The sequence below is a fragment of the Oxyura jamaicensis genome, chromosome 6, assembly GCF_011077185.1.
Source record: "Oxyura jamaicensis isolate SHBP4307 breed ruddy duck chromosome 6, BPBGC_Ojam_1.0, whole genome shotgun sequence".
Lineage (NCBI taxonomy): Eukaryota > Metazoa > Chordata > Aves > Anseriformes > Anatidae > Oxyura > Oxyura jamaicensis.
The window spans coordinates 5,097,235-5,119,785 of record NC_048898.1 but is presented as its reverse complement, the minus strand read 5'-3'; positions in this window follow the sequence as shown (position 1 = coordinate 5,119,785).

Sequence of the window (22,551 nt, the reverse complement as noted above, 5' to 3'; positions counted from 1 at the left end):
CATGCAACCTGCAACTGCAGCTGGTATTCTTTGTTTTTAGACCATCCCTAAAGTTAACAACAGGCCCCCTGTGCTGCTGGGAATCTGATCTATCTCCAGCGTCATACTTAATTCATAGGTGATAGCTGGGAGTCCTAACAACCATAGCAGGGCTTTGTACACTTCATTGTTTGTGAGGAGAGAATAGAACTTAACCTTAACCAAAGTGGTTTGTTGTTGTTGTTGTTTTGTTTTGTTTTTGTTTTTGCTTGGCTGCTGACCTTAAAATAGATAACTGAGTAATAATGGAGATGATGTAGAATGCAAACCATTTGAAAAAGACAGATACCACTGGAACCTTAAAAATCTGCCATAATCAAATTCTGTTTTCATTATCTGTTTGAAGGATTTCCTGTTACTGCATAATAAACTGCAAAGGACATTCAAGGATCTTCTGGCACAGATAAATCCAGTAGTTGTATTGGAGAGCTTAATCCATACCACACACTGGTGGCGCACAACCTTTCTGGCTGGGGTGACCACTTAGTTTCTGTTTCTGCTGGAGGAGCACCATTCCTGGCTCCCCATTCAGTGAGGTGTTAGCCTGATGGAAAAGAGAACCTCTGTTGAGGGATTGTCTTGGTTTTGGCTGCTGCCCTCTCCTTCCTTGGACCTAAGGAAGCAGAGAGGCCAGGGGTCCAGAAGTGGCTGCTGGTTGAACACCCCAGCCTCTGGGCTATGGGGTGAGGGTCTGCAAGCATCCCCGTGGTAGAGCCCCACTCCCAGTTTGCATGACCCTTGTCACAAATGCTGTTTCCGTAAGCAGGACAGGTCTTGTCCCAGCTCTGGGTTTTCCTGTGCCTTGGCCTCTTCAGATTTACCTTGCCTCTATCCAGCCCCAAAGGAGAGGCATTTACCTGTCACATTTTATTTGCACAAAACATCATGTTTTGTTCAAGCCAGGATTTTGAGGATACAGCTGTATTGCCACTTGTTATAATTAAACTCCAAAGGCCTGACTTTAGGCCAGAACCTGTGGAGTTTTTGTTAGGCACGATGGCAGACCTATGCTGCGTAAAGATCTCACACATCACAGTCCTATTTGTTTTAAAATTAAAATAAGAGCAGTGAAAGCATATTTTAAAACAATAACTCTTCATGGGTGTAAAAGCTTGGGGTGCTTTGCCAGTTACCTTCCAGAAGCTCTGCCTTTTTTTTTTCAGTTTTCAAGTTTATCATTTTTTTGTTTGTTTGTTTTAAGATGAGTCTCGCTGTGTCACAGTATTTTACCAGTTGGGGTAAAAACAACACTACTTGTATTGTGCTGCTTTCTTTATTTCACTGCTCACTGGTAGGTAGTGTGTATGTTAGCACGTAGAATTACTCAGGAAGTGAGAGAGTTTACCAGGACCTGTTTTTTAATTATTTCTCCTCTGCTGTCACAAAAAGCCTTGATTTTTAGTAGCTATGTGAAAAGGCTGAAGAGCTCAGGCACCCATTGCATTTACACATCTCGGTGCTATGGGGCTCCCAGGGCTTGCATCTGTCCCAGTTACTCTTCGTTGCTTTCAGAAGTGAGGGAAGGAGCTCATAAATAGGGAGGTAGTTCACATTTCAGACAAGTCTCTCATATGATGAGCATTGTGTTGCAATCTCTCCAGTTACTATGGCAGAAAGATATGATTCTGTTGCTAAAATGTAAAAATAAAGGCATTTTGAGGTTTGACAGCAATGAGCTGACTCATGCTCTTTTGCCAGAGTCATTCCATATTTCAGTGACTAAAGACTTTTTTTGTGGTGAAAAGTACTTTATTAAAAATAAAGGTTGTGCGCATTTTTCATTTGTCATCTTGAAACTTAAAGTTGGGCTGCTGGCAAAGAAAGAATGTTCTTTTAATGTATTTTAAGGGACAAAATGCATTTATATGAGTCTGTCTCCCTCTGGCAGCTAATGGAGAAGGGGCTGCAGCACTCCTGCGTGAAGTGCTAGGAGTCTGTGGGCCTGGATGGAGAGTACAAAAGAAATTTCTGGGGCATCCCTACCTGCTTAGAATGGCACACAGCTGGGCAGGTTGGGTTGCTTAGGCCAGTGTCTGCCTCAGTCCTTGTGATCTTGTATGTACGTGGAGTTGTGTGTATGTATCTACATATGAACATAATGGAAGCACATGCGGAGAGTGAGATGCATCCGTGCGTTGCTCAGGCACATTGGCTGCCCTGTGCTGCCCTGCTTTCAGGCTTGCCAAAGTGACAATGGATGGTCTCTGAGGAGGCTTGCAGAGTGATCCTCCTTGTTGGTTACTCAGGGCTGGTAACTCATAAAAAAAACAAAACCAACAGCTGCACCAGAGGGCAATGAGCAGCTACTGTTGAAATGCCTAAGGCAACATCTGTTACAAGGTGTACCCACTGTCAGGCTCTGCAGTGCTGGACTGACTGCCTAAATCCTAGGGTCACAACTGTGGAGGTTTGTGATGTGGAGCAGTGAGAAGCTGAAGCATGTTTGCCATTGATCAAGCTGTTGTTTTAGTCTCTCTCACTGCCAGCAGGGTTATTTGGGTGCTGGTGCTATAATGGGTGCCCATCTGTCTGCCCCAGAGGAGCTCTGTGAAACACATCCTTACCGTAGTAAGTTTGCATGGGATGGAGCTGGGACTGAAACATGGGCCAAACTTACCTGGCGTGCAAATGGACTGCTTAAAAGAAAGCTGAGGTATACAAGGGGTGCTATTCTGACCAGGCAGAACAGCTCTGAAGAGCCGTTTGGTGGAGTTGGTTGTGTTGTGGTCCAGGGACTTCCTGGTTGTTTCAGCCACAAATTACAGAGCTTTTAAAACAAAGAAAACCTTGTAGTGCTGTACAGTTAACTGGTGTGTGCACAGCTCTGGATAGGCTTCCCTGCTTTAAAAAAGCTTGCAAATTACAATTTTATGAAAATGGAGGAAAAAAAATAGCAATGTGACTGCTCATAGTACAACCTCTTTTACCAAGAACAGTTTTCAGTGCCTAACCGGGAAAGTTAAATCTGGTTTTGCAGTTTGCTTTTGTTTCTTGTCTGCAGTCCCTGTTAAGCTTTCCCAGCTCGTGTACATGCTGCTAGCTCCTGTCCTGGCAGAGCTGGCCATTCCTCTCCTCAGGCGAGAAATACCGATTTGCAGGAGAAACTCAAATCGGTCCATAAACTAAACAGACTTCCCCATGCCCTAAATGGCAAAAAGTTGACACATTTGTAAACTTCCAAAAGTTTTAGAGAAAATAAATATTTGACTATCAAAACCAACCAGCCAAACCCAACCTTTGACAATAATGTTTGTAGAGAAGTTCCACTTGTCGGACACACATCCCTGCTTCCAAGCCATGGCTTTCAGGTATCTGTGTAGCAGGATGGCAATATCATGTGTCAGGTTAACCCCACCTGACTGCAGTGTTACCTTTTCTTTACATTTTACAAGTAATTATATACAGCAGGAACCAAGCAGGGATGTCTGCAACTACAGCTTTAGAAAATAGTTTGTGGTCATTTATCATTTTGCTCCCTAAATGAGAAACAGAGAAAGTTTCCTGAATCTTTTAAACAGTGCTTTCAAACCAAATTTCCTTTCATATGGTTTCCAATAGAGTACTGTTTTCTTTCTTGTTGTTTAAAAGAAGTCAATATGTGGAAACCAAAGTTGTATAAAAATAGAAACATGTGAACAGCAACTGAGAAGCTTGATAGTTTCTTAGGCACCTGAAGTGCTGTTAAAACTATTTGGAATATTTGTCTATGGTAAAGATTAAGGATAGTTCAAATGGATGTACAACGCCTTTTCAGTTTCTAACAAAAGGCAGTTTTTCTCCCGCTGTTTGACTTATTTTAGCTGTGGGCATTGCTACGCTAATTTGCATAAGAGTATTTTCATTCTATTGTCATAAAGAATTCATTCCATTTGTGTCTGAAAGTAAAAGCATTTTTTTTTCTTGATGCGGCATAAAGTTGAAATAGTACATTTTCTAATTTCTGCAAGGAAAAAATACTTGAAACATATTTGTTCATTTCATATAATTATGATCTTGTTCAGTGCATGTTCTTAGAAAAAAATACTCTATATGGACATGTGCAGCAGCTCTTAAATATGGAAAAAATGAGGATTTACAAGCCATGGGCTCATACTGTTGCAAAAATTACCCAAACTATTCAAGTACCTGAGTCTCATCAGTTCACTATTGGATTGGGGTTTCTTTTGTGTGGCTTGGGAACCAATTACATGTTTCTTTCCTTCCCTTCTCTGCCTTCTCTGTATTGCCCAGTGGATAATTCCCCACAGTTTTGGATCAAGGTGATGTAGTTTTTCCAGTCTCTGAGCTTAAACATTTGCATATGCAAATGATTTGCAAAGGGCAACAGGCATACTGGTAGATTAAAGAGCAAAATAACTGATGGGATGTCAAATGTTGTTTTTTCAGATACTATTGTAAAAACATCGTGATTTTGTCTCCTACTTAGATATGAGCACCATAGAGTCCCAAACTAATGAGAAGATCAGTATTGTGATCGTGTTCAGATTTACTTGTGTTCTTCATGTAACTTCTGTGATTTTTTTTTTTTTTTTTGCTTTTTGAAGAGGCAGAAAACAAATCTGTTATTCATATCCATAGTAGTTACCCATTACTAAAAATGCAGATTGAATAATTTTAGCAAATATTTTCTTAACTCTTTAACACATTTCCATACCTTTATACCATATTTCCACTTAAAAATAAATTTGTTCCTTTTGGGTAAAAAATAAGTAAGTCAAATGAACATCCTGCCTTGTAAGTAAGGAGATAGGGAAAGGGAAGAAATGTCCCAAGCAATAAAATCTGTTCCTCATTAAGACCATTATCTTTTCTAATGTAATCATGGTCAAGTCCAGACATCCCTAAATCAATGCAGTCCGGGCAGATTATCACAACAGCTCTTCAGAAAGTTCAGATAACACCAGTGTCAGTAGCCTAACTCTGGGGTAGGCTTAAATGTGCATCCAGAAAGAAACGAAACCAGGAGGAGATAAGAGAGAGCTCTGAACTGTATCTCTGGCGACAAAAGTAATACACTTTGGGGAGTAATTTCTTGATAGTCGACTCTGCATTTTTCATCAATAAAGTCAGAATAACCAAAATAAAAAGTACTCTCTGCAAGGGAAAAAGCTGAAACCTATTTCTGAGGACTTAGCATTTAGTGGAGGGACCTTCAGGTGTTTCTTTGTAGCTTAGATTAGAAGCCAACATTTCTAACATTCGGTGAGAGAAAAGTTATTTCTCCTTTTTTTTTTTCCCCTCCCACTTCTTGTATTTATTTAATGGCCTTTTTCTAAGGGATGCAGGCTTCTGTGACTTTTCTGTTCTTCTTGAAGAGCTGATAAAACTCTTGGTCACAGGCTTTCTCAAACCTGCAGCAGGATTTCAGTCTGAAAGATGTCAGGTCTCTGTAGGACATGTACAGAATCACTGGCTGGACAAAGGAGGGAAGCTCTCTTCACATCCCTGGTGAGGGAGAATGAGAATTTAGCTGTTAAGATTTTTTTTTTCCCAGTGGCACCTGGCTGAGAAGGTTGTGTATTGGCTCCCAGTCTGAATTGTGAACCCTGGGCCCACCAGTAAGCCAAGAAAAGCAGTAATGGTGGGAGCTGGAAGTTATAAGAAGGGGGGATGAGGTTTGCTCAGACAGAATTAGGATTTTTTAGTGCCTCTGGTTGTGACACAATCTTCTTTTCTTGTACAAGGCAAATTCTTGAGAGTGTTTAGGTACCAGTAAAAGCCCTCCACCAATGTGCAGCTGGAATTTATGTGCTTGTGTATTTTAAAATCTATAATTGAAAGGGCGTAGAGAGGGCTGAGAAATGTTAAATATTATAAGTGATACTGTAAGCAACAAATCACACTTAACTTTAGGATGGCCTATTTTATTTGTACCTCCCAATTATATGATACATTGTGAGGACCTTTCCCAATCTGGGAGTGAATGATTGCCTCCCAGGAGGTGCTGTGATGTTTGGATTTTGATGTTCAGTTGTTTATTATTTATTATTTTTTAAAGTCAGGAAGTAGGCCAGTTGAACACTAGGGAACAAATAGGCTTCTGCGAGTGAAAGAACTTGTGCAGTTCTGATGGTAATAACCTGCAGAAGGGAATCTTTAAAGGACAGGACAGACTCCCACCCCAAGAGAGCTGCAGGTATTCACAAAAGTGAACTAACTACTAACCCAGCCCCAAAAGAAGTGGAACCGACATGGTGCAGAAGAAGGTTTAAAACAGTAGAGGCTCTTCTAATGTCTTTTACCATGCAGAATAGCTATCCAGCAGTTGGCTCATGGCTCCTGCCAGGTCCTGAAGGGGAGCATGGGACTCCATTCTTGCACTGCTCATGTTGGATGTGCTCTGAAAAGCTAGGTGAGGCTCTTATTACCACCTCTGTTGGTAGATGTCAGGAGCCTTTTTAATAATGAATATGAAATTAAGAATGTTAATACAGGTACTATCTTGTGTGTCCAGCTGTCTTAACAGTAATCCTGCAAATTCCTATTCCTGTGGAGTAGGACCAGTGCCTAGGTATGCATTTCTAATCATGTTAATGAGACTAGTCACATGCAAAAACCTGCAGGGTTACAATTGAAGCTCTGAATATTTTGCATTTGAATGCTGGCAAGACTGCCTTCTGCAGTTACTTATGCTTGGTTTTCCAGGGCTCACCGATGCAGAAAATTACGTAGGCCAGCAATTTCCCCAGCTTTTCCTTTTCCCTTTCCTATCCCTTATGCAGGCTCTCTTTTTGTATCAGCAGGATTGACTGAGAGCCAGTTATTGTATGGAGGATATTCCCAGGAGGCTCTCTGATCCCCATTACTCTTTTTTTGTGCTCCTGGAGCCTTTCAGAAGTCTAACTTTCTGAAGCAGAATTCTTAGTTAGAATAAAAGAAGATTTTAGGTTTCTTGAAAAGAATGAATGGTTTCATCTGTGCCCTGATAGAACTGAGGGAGCAGATGAATAATTTTCCCCTTTACCGCTGAAAAATATGAGAAGTCCTATGAAATGTCAGATTGAGTCTTGTGAAATAGATAGGCTTATTATTTGTGCAGTATTTGCCCCATCTCCTGACACTAGTGGTGAAAAGGAAGGAACTTTTTGGCCTGACTCTTGTTTTACTTTGTGTGTTGTTAATAACTCCCCTCGAATGAAGGTCCTCTATGAGAGTGTGGCAAGGGACAGAGCCTGTCAGGTCCCCCTACTGAGTTTTTCTGCCTTGCTCTCTGCAAGTTTTCATCCAGTTCACTGTTGTCCTTTCTGATAACACTGTATCTTCTTTCTCATTTAAGCTAGAAGACATGACCACGGCAATACCTGTGGAAAAAAGGTGCTTCTAACTGCACCCCATTTGCTCTGATATTCGAATGATCTTTCAGTGCTGTTGCTGCTGCACAGGTTTACTGCCCACCTGGTGAGAAGTTATTCCTGTGTGATTCTTCCCTGAGCTCTGACTCAAGTGGGATTGCCACCGTAGGGTTTGATCTTCAGATCCATTTCCTTTTCTGTGCCTGAAATGATGTGCTCAGAGTAGGAAAGAAACTGGCTGGCTTCATGAAGTAGAAGTTGCACTGCAAATTACAATAGCATGTCTTCTGGCACTTTTTGGCTACAATAAGATAAAAAGTGTCACCCCAAGAAGTCTCCACCATTGACTCCTGTGGGTGTCTTCTGGACAAAGTCCAGGCTTTCGACCTTTTAATCCTGGAGAATGATAGTGGGCTTGACCAAGTTTAATAGTATAGTACTGCGAGATCAACAAGGGCAAAGAGGTAAATGTGGATTTCCTGTTATTACCTTTTCCAACCACTGCTTAACCAGAACAATGTGAGTAGTCCATGGTATTTTATGAATTTTCTGAAGTGCACAGGGGTGGTGTTTAATTAAGCCTTTGTGATTATTTGTACTGGCCTCAAGCACAAACAAAACTACAGCTGTTTGGATTGATGCAGCTTGTGCAATCTCTACTGCATAGACCATACTCACTGCCAGAGGGGAAGGAAGGGGAGAAAACAAATTGCTGCGAGAGCATGATGCACCTTGCATGGACCTAGAGAGGAAACCAATTATCTTCCACAGCTTTCATCTTTCATTTTAGTATTTTGTAACATCTGAGCTTGGAAAGGTGCACATAGGAAATGGAGATCTATGCAACAAACTAAGCAGTCTTTTACTGTTATTTGGGTATTATTTTATATATTCTTCCGTATTTATAGTTGCCTTTTTTCATATATATATATATATATATATATGATAAGTTACTTAGGATGCAGCCTACTTGTTAGATGCATGCCAGATAAGGATTCAGTTGCATTTTAGTTCTCTCTCCAGATGGATCACTGTGAGCAGGTGCCTGGTTAGCCTAGACTTGTAATGCTTTTCAGGAGTTTAGGATGAGAGGAAATACATGGCAAGAGATCAAGGACATGCTGTGACAGAGAGGAAGCAGACTGGACAAAGGAATTTAGAAAATCAGTGTAGCAGAAATATAAAAACCAGGGAGTAATAGGATTCAATGAGGTTGGCTAAAAGTGCAAGACTACAGATGACTGTAAAGAAAGTAGGTTTAACGGGGTAAACTGAATTAGTTGTCATAACAGTCCCCCTACAACGGCACTGATGTATTTCTATATAACAGTTGCTTTGTAAGCAATAATTTTGATCTTAAATTAAACATGATCTATTTTTACATAAATACAGGCTGTTTGTGCCACGTTGGAAGAGAAAATGATCTTGACAAAGTTCTCTACCTTGTCAATTTATCTGCAAAATTGAAAAAGCATTAGCATCACTGGTATACACGAATCAAAGCTGGTAGGTAAGATGGAAGAAGGCTAGGCACTGGACTGTGTTGGTGTGTAAGGCTAAGAACTGGTGCTGCTTCGTCTTTGCAGTATTACAGCAAAATTTTACATACTTTGCTGTAAGACTGGTAACTTGCTTAACCTCCCTGTACCTTTGTTCACCCACCCTTTTATGAAAGGAAGAGTCATGCTCTACAAAAAAATCAAGAAAATCATGAGTGTGTGTGTTGACTAGCAGTGTTTTCATTTCACAAACTTCTGTTTTAATTGGAAATATTATCTTGGAATTATTTTCTTTAGGAAAATTGCTTTATGAATTTCAACATTTGTAAAACCTGAACATTGAAATTCTAGGTTTAATGTCTCATGATCTTTCAGTGTATTTTGTACTTTTCTCTGAAATCATTAAGCGAGCAGTCATAGCTTTCTCTGCATTGGTTATAAATTAGTGCTCCAGCATTTTCTTAATGGTTTGTCACAGAAATTGCATTTACTTTGAGCAAATTACATGTGCCTCTGTCATGTAAAGTACTTTTTTCTGGAGAATGCTGCCTTCGAACCTGCTATCCTCATGAGGTTTCTATTACAGGGATAGAAAATGGGAAAACTGATAGGTAATGTAATGCGTTAATTTTTTAGTTCCCATTTTCTATACGTAAGCAACCAGTAATTATGGGCCTTTAATTTAATATTGGAGACTTTTACAAAGACTCGGTCAGATAAGCTTTGCTTGAAATTGTGTACAGGTTGTTTGAAATAACAGCAGTTGAGTGGGAATTGACTGAAGGCTGGTGAATGTGAAAACCTCTGGAAACTGCTAGTAAACCACACCATAGGATTCAGAGCTGCTTGGGAGGAGATCAGTAACTATTCAGATCAAAATCTGAACTGATCAAAAAATATTCTTCTTTCTCTCACTTCCTTTCCCTTCCCCAGAGTCTTTGTGAAGAGAGAAAGAACCACCAAAACTCATGGCAATATTTTCTGGAAAGTCTTAATTGGCCCTGAATGTTCTTGAATTTATTTCTAAAGCAACCACCTTTTTATCCATATATGTGTGGATTGTCTTTCCATCTTGGCTTGTTTTGCAAGTGGGAGAACTGAACAAATATGGAGATGGCACTTCCTGAGGACAGTAGCAGCAGAAATGAAGAAAATGTTTTTTCCTGTACATGTGTATACATTCCTATCCTTCTTCTAGACAGTAGTAGGAATTGAGATTTTTAAAGGTAATTTAAGAAAAAGTGGAAAGCCTACATTTCCCTGCTGATTCTGAACTTTGACAATCGGAAAGCATGGGAAAAGAAACACTTCAGGTTATGGACGACTTAGCAAGGTTTGAGAAAGATGTAGGGAAGAAATTTAGTGTGTGAAGTTGTTGTGTTCCTCCCCCCGGTTTTCAAACAAAGTTGAAGTATTCATTTGAAACACTGTGATGAAGCACCTGGCAAATGTTTTTGAATGAGCAAATCAATATTCAGTTCCACACGGTGCTACAATTTACAGAGCAGCTGAGTATGTTAAGTCTGTGTTCATGCCTCAATATGAAAACCTATATAGTTTTAGTAGTGTTTCTCTTAATTTTTATATACATTACAGCACTTAGATCATGTATCTTATTACAATAAAACATTAAAACATGACTTGTAGCTAAGCTTTAAACCTCCACAAATGTGGTAAACTTCCACATAAACCAAAAAGCAATACATCTTTAGTGTGGTTTCATCGCTTATTAATACTATAAATGAGCACTATAAATTTCTGTCTGCTACAATGCATGTAATAAAATACTTAATGGATTGTGAATGACATGTTACAAAACTTGGCATTAGGTACTGCAATTTATATTTAAATGCATCTCAGACAAATAAATGCTCTATAAATAGAAATCTATCTGAATTCAGAATGCATGTAACCACTCATTTAGGTGTAGCAGTTTGGATGATGAAATCATTAGATAGTAATATGTTTCTGCAGAAACATACATTTGTTGTATTCTGAAGAGAACTCCCCCAGGCATCCTGAGTATACGCTCTCAAATAGATTAGGATTTTTATAAAAACTAGAGGTTTTGCCTGTGTTTCTAGAAAGATTCTGGTAACCTCTTAAACAGAAACCATAATTTCAGAAGCTCCAAAAACAGAACAAGTGCTAGTTAACAAGTTGACATAAGAATCCTGGGGAAGAGGTTGGGGGTCCTGAGGCAGACAGGTGTTATGTGCTCACCCAAGCCAGCAGTTACTCAGATTGCAACTCCTCAGTGCATTTCTCTTTGCAACATTACCTCAGTGGCAGTTTACAACTAACAAAGCATGCATTGCCTGAGTGCCACTGTTAGCCATGACACTTCCTTACTATAGAAATCAAGTCTAATTCAGTGATGGAGCAGGAAGGAAATATGAAGTTTTAATGAAGAAGTAAAAAAAAAAAGAAATGATGAGTCTTTCACAAGAAAGCAAAAGAACCTGAGTAAGAGCAAGCAGTTTCACAAATCTTAGTGAGGGCTGATAAGTATTTTAAACTGTGCACTCAGCCATGAAATGAGAGTCAAAGGATCTAAAGGACAAGTTTAGATTAAAGTGGCCTTGTGCTTTGTTTCCAACACTCAGAGGAATGAGGCAGGACTCCAAACAAGGCCACTAACTCAGTCAATTCCAGATCGTTCCCTCCAGGATTTTCAAGTGAAGACAGGTGTTTGGATGGATTCAGAGCTGAGTGCTTATTTCTTCTCTCTTATGAGAGAGATTAGTAGCTGTACCCTTGAGACAAGCCAGGCAGAGTATCTGCAGCGCATCACAGACATCAGAAGATGAAATCATTTACCATATCTTTTTATTCTATGCCTGCCTGCCTGTCCGACTTGCAGTCTGGGGCTGTAACCTACTATCTCTTCTGCAGGGTTTAGAAACCAAGGCTTGTAGACGACTGCTGCTTTGGGCCAACAATCAAAAATCAAGTGGGCTCCTATACAGGACGGGTTATCTGTGTCCAGTTTTTGCATGCCCTCAGTTTTGCTGCTGCTATAGATGTGTAATTCAGTAAGTAGCTCCTCCAGTAGCCTAAAGTATAGAAAGGCTGCTAAGCAATAATTCTCATTTATCTGTGTTTTTAGTGATGTTTTATCTGGATGCATGCATGTTTACTGTTCTGCATCATGCAGAACATGGAGACCAGCTGGGTCACAAGAGTTTCCTAATGTTTAAAACTTCTGTAACATGTTAAGTGGTGGGATGAACTTGCTCACTCCTAGGGCTGGCAAGAGTTAGTAAAGATAACGTACATGAAAAAGAAAGGGGGGGGGGGGAGACAGAAGGTATGATTTTAGAGTTATCTGGCTCTCTGTTTTTGCATGGCTGGGTGAGTCTGCTTTATGCAGAGATATGGTGTCAGTTCTTGTCTATGTTGAAGACAACTTTTGTGAGATCATTAAAAGGAGCTTTCTCCCTTGCCCAACTTGTCATCTTTAATGAAACTGGGCTGAGATGAATGCATTGCTGTTGCAGATGGATTTTTGTGTATTCACACAGATACCCCTTCTACCACCAGCACTGGCAGTATAAGAGCATGAGGAAATTATCAGGTCATTTCCTGAAGGAGAAAAAAAGAATAAACCATAAATCCAACAAAAAGCAGATGCTGTTGCACAGGTGGTTCTGGGGGTTAGTGCAGACTTCTGTCCATATCCCAAATTGGATTGAAATTGGTTGAGAATGTACTAGTGAGGAAACGGGTGGAAATATGATGATGTGATTGCCTTCCTTTGTTTCCTTTGAGAAAGACGTTCAGAAATAGTTATTAAGGTTAGTATTTAATAGTTGCTAGATTTGGCTCTAAAATGGGTTCATCTACTGTTGCAACTGAAATCACAAAGTAAATTGCTAGCATAGTGCTGCAGGCAGTCAGTAAAGTTGTGCCTAGTGGAAATAAGCTGAGATTTTATTATTATTATTTTCCCACCCTGTTTAGCTTTCACTCTTTCATTTACTAGTAATTCTAGTGGAAAGTGGAAAATCATCAGAGACCACATCACCTGTTCCTATGGATCTGGGGTTGAAGCTGAGCTGTCTCTGTATAACAGGACACCATTATTTCATAATGTGTCCTCTGTGTTTCTGTCTCTGTATCACTGCAGCATACTTGCTGAGGTTGCAAAGCCAAAAAGGCATTTGCTTCTATCTCTGTCCTGGGAGGGAGAGTTGGAGGAGAGACTCTGGTAATTTACCTGGACTGTGGCTTGAAGTCTTTATTATATAAACCTACTGTATAATTTTAGGCAGCAATACCTCTAACATCAAGTCTACTGTTATTGACTCTGCCACTGCAGAGAAGTTGAAAGAAGGTGTGAAGGATTTGTACACTTTCATTTTCATCAGATTACAAGTGCTTCTCTTGAGCTTCAGTAATAATTAAACATCTTTTCTTAAGTGCTCTCAAGAGGGAGAAAGTTAGTCTTCTGTGAGTTTTCACTTTAGTAAATTATAGAGCTCTCTTTTCTTGTTGCAATTACTTCAAGTTGAATAAATTGAAGATTTCTTTGTAAGACAATGATCTCTCTTGGTCACAGAGATGAATTTTAAGGCTTTGATCACGCGGGTCACTTGATGCCCGAGACATCCTTAGTAGAATCTATGTCCACTTACATTACAATATACTGTGTCGTGACTATAATTCCTCCAGGTTTGTACACAAAAGATTGATTGTATCTGGCACCTACTTTAAACTTGTGGTACTGACTGAGGTAATACTTTTGTATATCTTCTCTTTTTTTTTTTTTCAGTGGTACCCCAAGGTATCATTCAGTACCCAGCAATACCTAGGTGGAGATACCCAAATACCCTCTTACTAAAATGGAATACCGGAATCCAGACATGGGAAGCTTGATGTAGGTCTAAATAACGTTTCAAGCATGTTTCTGACAGAACTCGAGGAAAACTCAGGCTGTATTTGTTGAAAGGAGTTGAGCCATTTGACTTGATCCAAAGTTGTCACATTGCCTCCCTGTAAGAGGGTAAAGGGTTAAACTAGTTGTGAGATTTCAGTGTAGAGGAAAAATGGTAGATCTTGGAATGCTCATGAGTAGAATTTCTGTAGTTTTTCCTTCACTGGAGAAAAGCTACGAGAGAGATGATGTTGTTTAGCTCTGACACAGGTATACTTAAAGAGGAATGTTTGCAACCCTTTTTAACTGCATCTTTTCACAGATATTCTTTTTGTCTTCCCACTGACTGTTAGTTTGTATGACGAGTATTTAAAGTTATCAGATGGTCATAGTGGCTGTAAGGTAGCTAAACTGATTGCCTTCGCTTTTGTTTTGGAGGAAAGAGTGCAACCAAGTAGGCACTCATGGCAGCACCCTTCACAGCTCAAGAGGCATGCAATGATCAGAATTGAATTAACTCAAGACGAGCCATCTTAAGGCCAAAACAAAAACTTGCCGAAAAAAAAGTAAGTAGCTTTCCTTTCATTAATGCTGCCTTTCCTCTTGGAGCTGGTTCATTAAGCTGAAAATTGTTCAAAACAGGCATCTCTGTAAAGAATGCTTGGAGCAAAATTAATTAGTTTTGCTAGGTTGGTAACGCACCTTGCTTGGACTGAAATTGAAATTATTTTTTGCAATAAAGCCATGCCACTTTTTATCAGAAATGTCATTAATCGTAGGAAATACAGGTGTGATGGAAGAATTTGTCATGTTTAATTTATTCATACAGTGACCCTTAAAAATTATTGATTTGCTTCATGAGCTGCGACAGGATTTAAAGTAACATCTGAACATCACCTAACCAGGGTGATGTCTGTATCTCGTCTGAGGAATTTCCAAGCTGTCTTTTCATATTGTTAAGCAGTAGATGGGTAAATAATGCCTAAGAGTATTCATAAGATGCTGAAAAAAAAAAAAAAAAACTGATTCAGTTTGACCGTGTTCATGTTTGCTATTTCTTTTTTGTAAAGACTAGTAGACTTTTTAAGTTGCAGTGCGGATTGGTTAGGAGCTTTATTTTGTTTGAACAACATTGTTTACATACAGTGTTCCACTGAAAAATTAGCAAGAGCTCATAAATCTGTACTTAGTTTTCATTCTGGACCTGCTGCTTTGCCACTTAAGATGTCTGGGCTTGATACTTTCAGTGGCTGAGGCAAAACACAACTGCAAAGTAAGATTAATAAATCTTAAGATTTTTTTTTGTTTCTCTAATGGATATTTTCAGAAAGCCATAGAGTTACCCACTACACAAACTAGGTTATAGGGAAGCTCACTGAGACAACGCCCCTGCTGCCTATTCAAAGCAGTTCGCCAGTTTCCAGCTGATAGTTCAACCGAATGATCACACGCACTTTCTATTGGTAGCATCTGCAAGTAACTTTTAAAATGGAGAGTGAGGATGTATAGATCGCATTATGCACAATAATATCACTTTAATAGTTCCCCATAAGGATATTGTCAGATTTCTAAGGCTGCCTACAGTTTAGCTTTGTTTTGATATTCAGGTTCCCTCTGAGAATACTTGAAATGTTGCTGTTGCAGTTTCAATGGAAATGATAAGGTTTTTTATTCCTTTTTTTTTTTTTTTTTTGGGGGGGGGGGGGGGGGGTTGGGGGAGTGGTGGAGAAGGTTATTTCTGCTTTCCTCAAGGGCAACTTTTTAAGATTTCTGCCCACCAGCACTTCTTTTGTCTCCCACGGCATCTTAACAGTGTCTTCCCCCCGCCTATATGTAGATCTTGGTGATGAATATGCTTTTCTTGCATGGCATTCTGCCAAACACGTAAATACAGGAATAATAGGGAAAATAAGCATCAGAAGTATTTGTCTCTTTGGACATTTTTATTCCTGCTGGAGTCTCTAATTTCATATTTTTCTTTTTTTTCCCCCCCTTCTCACTGCTAATCTTTTCTGTGTTGATTGATATGTTCATTATACTACAGTGCGATTTTTTTCTCTTCGTTTTTCTTCTGTAGAGAACATTTCTGCTGCAATATTTTATTTTTTTTGCTGCTGATCAGGCCATCATTTCTCTCAATAACAACTGCATTTTTAATATATTAAGCTTTCTTTTGTGGTACTGAGTCCATGGCAGAAATAGACCTTTCCTCAGTCCCATTTTATTATGATATCTTTGAAATGATTCACCAAGCTCTATTGCAAGTATCAGATTCCTCAATTTAAAAATAATATTCTTTGTGTTGGTTTAGATATAACTTCAGTTTGACAGGATCTTCCTCTTTGTGGGCTGATGAAGACACCAAGGATTCAGGGTGAGACATATCTGCACAACTTGCACTTTGCAGGGAGAGTGTTCTCCCCACGTTTCCCTTTTGCAGAAGTGGAAGAATCACAGTCCAGAATTCTCTGAGCACCTTTCCTGTCACACAGTAACTAATTCAGTTGCAAGCAGACGGTAGCAGTCAATCTGGAAATACTCAAAAGGCTTTCTCTCGTGACTGCTGTTCCCTTTTCCTCTTCTAGCTTGACAGAACTGTATGCATGAAACCAAACACTTGTTTTTGCATGATGGGAGACCTATCATAGGATTTTGTCTTCTACATTAAAGCAAGCCTGCTGAGGCTGCCATCTGAGCTTATGATGCAACTAATACCAGCAGGTGGACAGTTCTTTCTGGGGTAGTAGGGTCGGCTTTTGAGGTAGGGGCAGAATTGTATGATTAATCAGTGTGGGAGAGGGGCTTCACCCCTATCTAACTTGTCTAAACATTTTACAACTCTATTCTCACCCAATCTTTTTAGTCTCTAGTGCCAACAGCTCATATCATGGTGCAGCAGGTCTTTCTTAAGAAAGACTGCAACTTGCTACCACTTCATACTGCTGGCCACGATGGCCCTACGCCTCCTCTATTGCTGCAGGCTCCCTTTGTGTCTCCAGATTCATTTATCCATTGAATTAATGGCTACGGGAACATGTTTTGAGTCCTCAGATGAAGACAGGAAATAGGAGTTTGAATTTAGACATATACTGAGTGAGCTCTCCTCTGTTCTACTAAATTTTTATTGCAATGGGATTATTACTTATTCTAATTTAAGGCATTTGGCACAGAATTTTTAAAGAGAATACAACCACTTGGCAAATGCTAGTTCTTGGAAATCTTGCTACAGAGTAAAAAAAAAAAAAAAAAAAAAAAAAAAAAAAAAAAAACTAAATAGCAACTCTGAAACACATTGAGAGTTCACACAGAACTCTCAATGAGAATTTCCGTAATACGTTCTCTTGAGCAAATGGCTTTTTGTTACAGTATTCTGTTTCTGTTTTTGAGTAGTTTATTATTTTTGCAGCTATATATTGTGTTTAGAGCTACTTGACAGCGAGCGATTAATTCTAGATGACGATGTCAGGTCCAGTTTTCCTATATATTGGGGAAACAATAGAAATGAGAAAGGAATTAAAGGTCTTTTAAAAACAAGGCAAACTAAAAGAAAAAATCTGAAATAGTTGCATTAACTAGAAGAAATGCCTGGGAACCTTATCAGAAACTACAATCTCTCTATTATATGGGTCAGAAATGTAGTGTTCTTGTCAAATCACTTGTAACCATACTGGACTTGCCAGTGAAGTAACCTTAATGTAAATTGCTTATGGCTGGTTACTCACTGGCTAGGGAATTTACTGAGTGTGAAAAAAAATCTTAGGGGAAGAATTTTCAATTACTGTTGAAAAATGTATCATGTTGGGGGTGATTGAAAACCTTCAAAACTAACAATAAGACTTTAAATGGGCTTACTTTTAATAAGTTATAATTGATGTGTGGCATATAAAGCATATACTCCAAATACCAAATGAGAGTAACAGCAAAAAAGCTACCCATCCACAACCAACTAGCTCAGAGCTGTGCTTGGGAGGGGGATGCAAAAAAGATGAACAAACTGTGCTGCAGTTTTGCATTCACAGTGGCATCTGAGCACCATTACTTGGTAACTGATGAGATTCCAACTGTTCCTACTGGGAAAAGTTGTATAGGTAAACTTGAAAAAAAAATAGCCCTCAATAGGTGATTTTCAATTTCTGATCTGCACCACTGCAAGTCACTGTAGCCAGTGGGTATCCTTCATTCAACATTCATTGCTCACAAATTGTATTTAGACTCCTTAAAGTGATAATGAAACTAAGTGGTGTCTTAAAGTATGTCCAGGAGCATGAAAAAGGAGCTGTGATGGTAATATAAAAGTGTAAAACCTGAATGGAATAGATGCAGGGACTGACAGTTGCACAGCACCTAAAAAAGCACATTAGTGAGATCCACCAACGCATTGCTGAACAGAACTGGCTTTGAGAATGTTTGGGTGTTGTTTACAAAATTAAATATGCCTGTGTTATTTTTAACCTTTATAGTACTGTTTTAAGCATGTGGTAGCTTATTGTGTACTTTGTCAGATATTATAGAGCTCAGCGGCAAAGCTCAGCATCACTCAGGAAGGAAAGTGGGGAAGTACACTGCAACATCTCAGCTCTGACATCTGTCACTTGCTCTTTGTTCTGGGCATCTTTCTCACAAAAACTTCTTTGCGCTGTGCTTTCATTAAGCTTCTCCATGCAGAAAGATTTATGTGTAGCAGTACACACTGGACTAGTGAGCAGTCTTCCTTAGCATACTCAGCAAACACACCGGGTACAGTCAAATAGCAATAAACTGATAAGTTTGTTTTTTTTTTTTCACTCTTCTTTGGCACAGAAAGGACTACATTACACTAATGTTTTGCATACGTTGCTGTTGCGACAGAAGTGCCATGGAAAATGACTACTTAAGCTGCTGTCTGTCAAACACCAGACAGAAAGAAGAAAATATAGACCAACGTTAATACACTGCTCAGGATTTCTTTGCAAGGCTGCTTCCCTGTAATCTCTGAAGTGATACAGATATGGCTGGCATTTTACTCTGTGTTGATGGTGGTTAAAGTCAAGAAAAAAGTATTTAATAAGGCTGTAATTATATCAGCTATTTAAACATTTCTGGGAAGCAGTATTATAATTAATTACAGTCATTAATTGTATGGCTCAATGCTTGTCTTTGAAAGCTCTGTACTGCTAAGATCTTTGGACCTTTTCTATAAGTCTGGGGCTCTGGAGATACCAGACTATCCTGGGGAAAGCACCATCTCTGTAGTACCCTTTGCGATTGCTTCCAGTCCCCGCACTGCTGTCTACAACTCAGGAGAAAGGAGAGAGGGGATCAGGAAGCAAAAGGGCTCGGCCTCCAAGGAGAGACAAATGTCCAGGCTCTGACAGATGTAATGCTTGCCCATCACATCTAGATGGTTATTCCCACACTTAGAAGCTCTTGGAAAGCTTCAATGAGAAGTAATTAAAACAGCAAGCAAGCTGTTTTTCACTCTGGTTTTACAGTGCATGATATGTCTTGAGGTTTCCTTTGGGGCACAACTGTAATGTAGCTGTTACCTGGAACATAACGTGTATTCAATATGCCAGAATTTCTTTCTTTTAAATCTATCTGATTACTGTATTTCATGATATACATCTCTTACATTCTCCATAAATCTTAAAGTGCATGCATGAGTTATAATGGTATTCTGCGTCCTCCTATCTATTTGAAGGTGTCTGTTAGCTTACACTTCAATAGTTTCTGCAAAGCAAAATCGACTCTTCAAAACCTGATCTTATTCCTGGTATTGTTTCTTTAAACAAGGAAGTTTTCACAATCTTTGTGCAAAACTGTCTTCTGAAACATTTATCAGGTCTCTCCTGGTGTCATTCCGGAAGACCTTCTGGAATATATCACTTGTATTTGTTTACAATTTTTAGGTTTGGACTAAAATACTCTTCAGACAAGCATACTTTACAGATTCCCCAGATTGTATCTTGTTTCCCAAGACTAAGATTGTTTTTCTTCAAAGTGGCGGTTTGCCTTCTTGCTCAATCATTTTAAAACCAATCAAAGCTATAAACAGAAATATTTTGGAAGAGGTTGAGCATGGGATCAGAATGCATCATTCTCTGTGGAGCTGGACTCTGCAGTTCAAGCGTGGATTTCTCCCATCTCTGAATGATGCTGCACATGAATAGCACACTCAAAACCAGCAGGGTTGCACCAGCTGTTACACAGGTGGTTTTAATGCACACCTCCATGTCCCTGGAGAAGAGTACACTGCACAGGCACTGGCCCAGCAGCCACCTGTATGGAAAAACAAGTTATATAGGAGCCAGCAACACTTCTTTCTTGCTTAAAAGCTTTTTGTGAGGCAAGTGTTTTGGCCAGATGCTTTTGCAGGAGATTTACAGAGGGAGGTAACTTCTCTAACAGAGGCTTGTGCTCCAGGCAAGGTCTTTCGGGTTGATTTCAAAGTGTGTGTCCTGCTTCAACTGAGCAGGCAGGCGGGGAGTTCATCTTACATCTTATGGCTGTATCACATGAAGGAGCTTGATACGATGCCTCACTTTAAGACATGTTGCTAGTGCTGGTATCTGAAGAAAGTACCCCTGCTGTGGGACTGAAACGTACCTCGGGTCTTCAGGAGTCTTGCCACTGCCCAGGTGGCCTTCAGTGGGAGGGATATTTGCCCCCACCTTGGGCACTGAATGCAGTAACACCTTGCTGTGAAGGCCTGTGCTAATCCTGCTGTGGTTTTTCATTTTTTTTCTGACAAGTGGCCAGTTTTTGTGATGTAGCAAGCTCAAGATTAATTTCTTTACTAGCAGAGGTCCCAGTAGTCCACAGTGCTGTGCCACAGTCCCTGCAAACACAGACGCCAATGTCATATCAGAAAAAAAAATAAAAATCCTATTGTATTTCATAAGAAATTGACTTTGACTGACCTTTTGAAGAAGGTCTCATTAGTGTAATTAGGAATAGCACTCAGGCCTTCTACCATTGCTTTATGAAGGTTGCTCAGAATTTTTTTTTGTGCAGTTTAAATCTTTCTGTTTTCTCTAGTCAGAAAACTTGAGATGCAGCAAAAAGACAGAACCAATTATATATCAAGCACTTGCATAATCCTAAAACATACCTCTCAGTAAGTATATAATGACAGTGTGCACTTTTAAATCAATTCTTCCAGCAGTAACAAAGCTGGGGATTTGATAAGTCTCACAGGCCAATTTCAAGTGAGTAGAAAGAGACAATTTGTCACAGTCAAGTGATCTTAGGACCTGCTGTCTTTATTTTTTTTTTAATATGAAGTATAAAATTTTAATGCTGTAATTTTATGGAGATGTTCCTAACTCAATTCATAGGGATTTAAATACAATAAAGTAGCAGGCTGTAATCTTTTTTGTGACAAAGTTTTTGAAGTCAACCCACCTATACTGAAATAACTGCTAGTCCTCAGAACTTAGGGGAAACTGTTCAGATAAGGGCAGATTATTATTATTTATATATATACATATACACATACATATGTATATCTTTTACTTATTCCATACTTCTGAGGTCAAAATTCCTGATGCCCCCCAGGAAGATGGACTCTGGGTTGCAGCTGGTTTACTGTCCCTGAAAACACAAGAGGTCGGACTGCAAAGGGTGGTTTTATCTCATTACTGGTCCTTCTTTGCTTAATTTCCAGTCTCCCCAGCCTTGTTTGTATGCTTTGTGCAGGGGCACCAAGCATAAGTCTGAGTAAGATTTTTGACAGAATTAGTGAACGTGATTAAACTGCTCTTTATGCCTGTTCCACAATGGAAATGTTCTGCAAGTGCTAAGCCAGTATAAATAACGCTAAGTGGTACATAAATAGAAAATGCAGTTTTTTAGAGTAAATACTGTAGTATTAATTGCCTTTTATGTTTGCTCATAGAGTGAACATGAGCAAATCACATTTGAAGCAAACCTGCGCTTCGCCTCAGGTCCCTGACCCTCCCTTCCCATGGCTGTGCTGTGGGGGGCCCCTGCCCCACTCACTGCTGGCATCCTGCAGAAATCCCTTGGCTCTACAACCTCAGAAAGCTTTTGTGTTGGTCATGTATCTCTGTAGCTCTTCAGAGTGGCCCAAAAACAACTTATAGGTTGTAAAACCCAAGTGGTGATGGGTGAGAAGGTTGTGTGCAGGGAGCCCACTATGTCTGTGGCCAGTTTCATGGATAAAGGGATACAGTAAATGCATTCTCTAGAAGTGGTTTGGCCTGAGTTGGAAAACACCAAATTTCTACTCAGATGTGGTTTGTTGAAGTACTCAAACTACTACTTTGTCCTAAACTTCAATTTGTAGTAAGAAAAGTGTCTTCTCATGTTCTGTAGTTATTCAAGTCCATCTTAATTGCTGGCAACTGAGCCATGACACCCATATCTCATAATCGATTAGATTTCCGATTTCCTTTTCCAGTGTAGCTTTTCTAGTAAGCATCCTCTACAAGGACTTGGGTGATCGTCATGTGATGTAGTGCTTTATGTTTTCTGTTTCTAAGCATATATTCAAATTCATATACTTGTTGTCTTAAAAAGTGATTGCTTAATTGTAGTAGTTGGCATGGAAAACAGTACTAGGACCTACGGGTATTGCTTTGCCTGTTGCTTGTTACCACCTGATGACCTTAGCAGGAGTCTGTACAGCAGTGAACATAGGTGAGAGCTTTTTGGTTTTTATAATGGCTTAGCAGTGCCCTATAATACTGCACAATATCTTCCATCCTCTTTGAGTAAGCAAACAATAGCTGGAGTGAAGCTTCTAGAGTTAATGTGGTAGAAAAACTTAAACACTTACAGTGCAACGTGGCCAGATGTCATTTGTTTGACATACTGGTGTTGAACTGATGGCTCACTTATTACC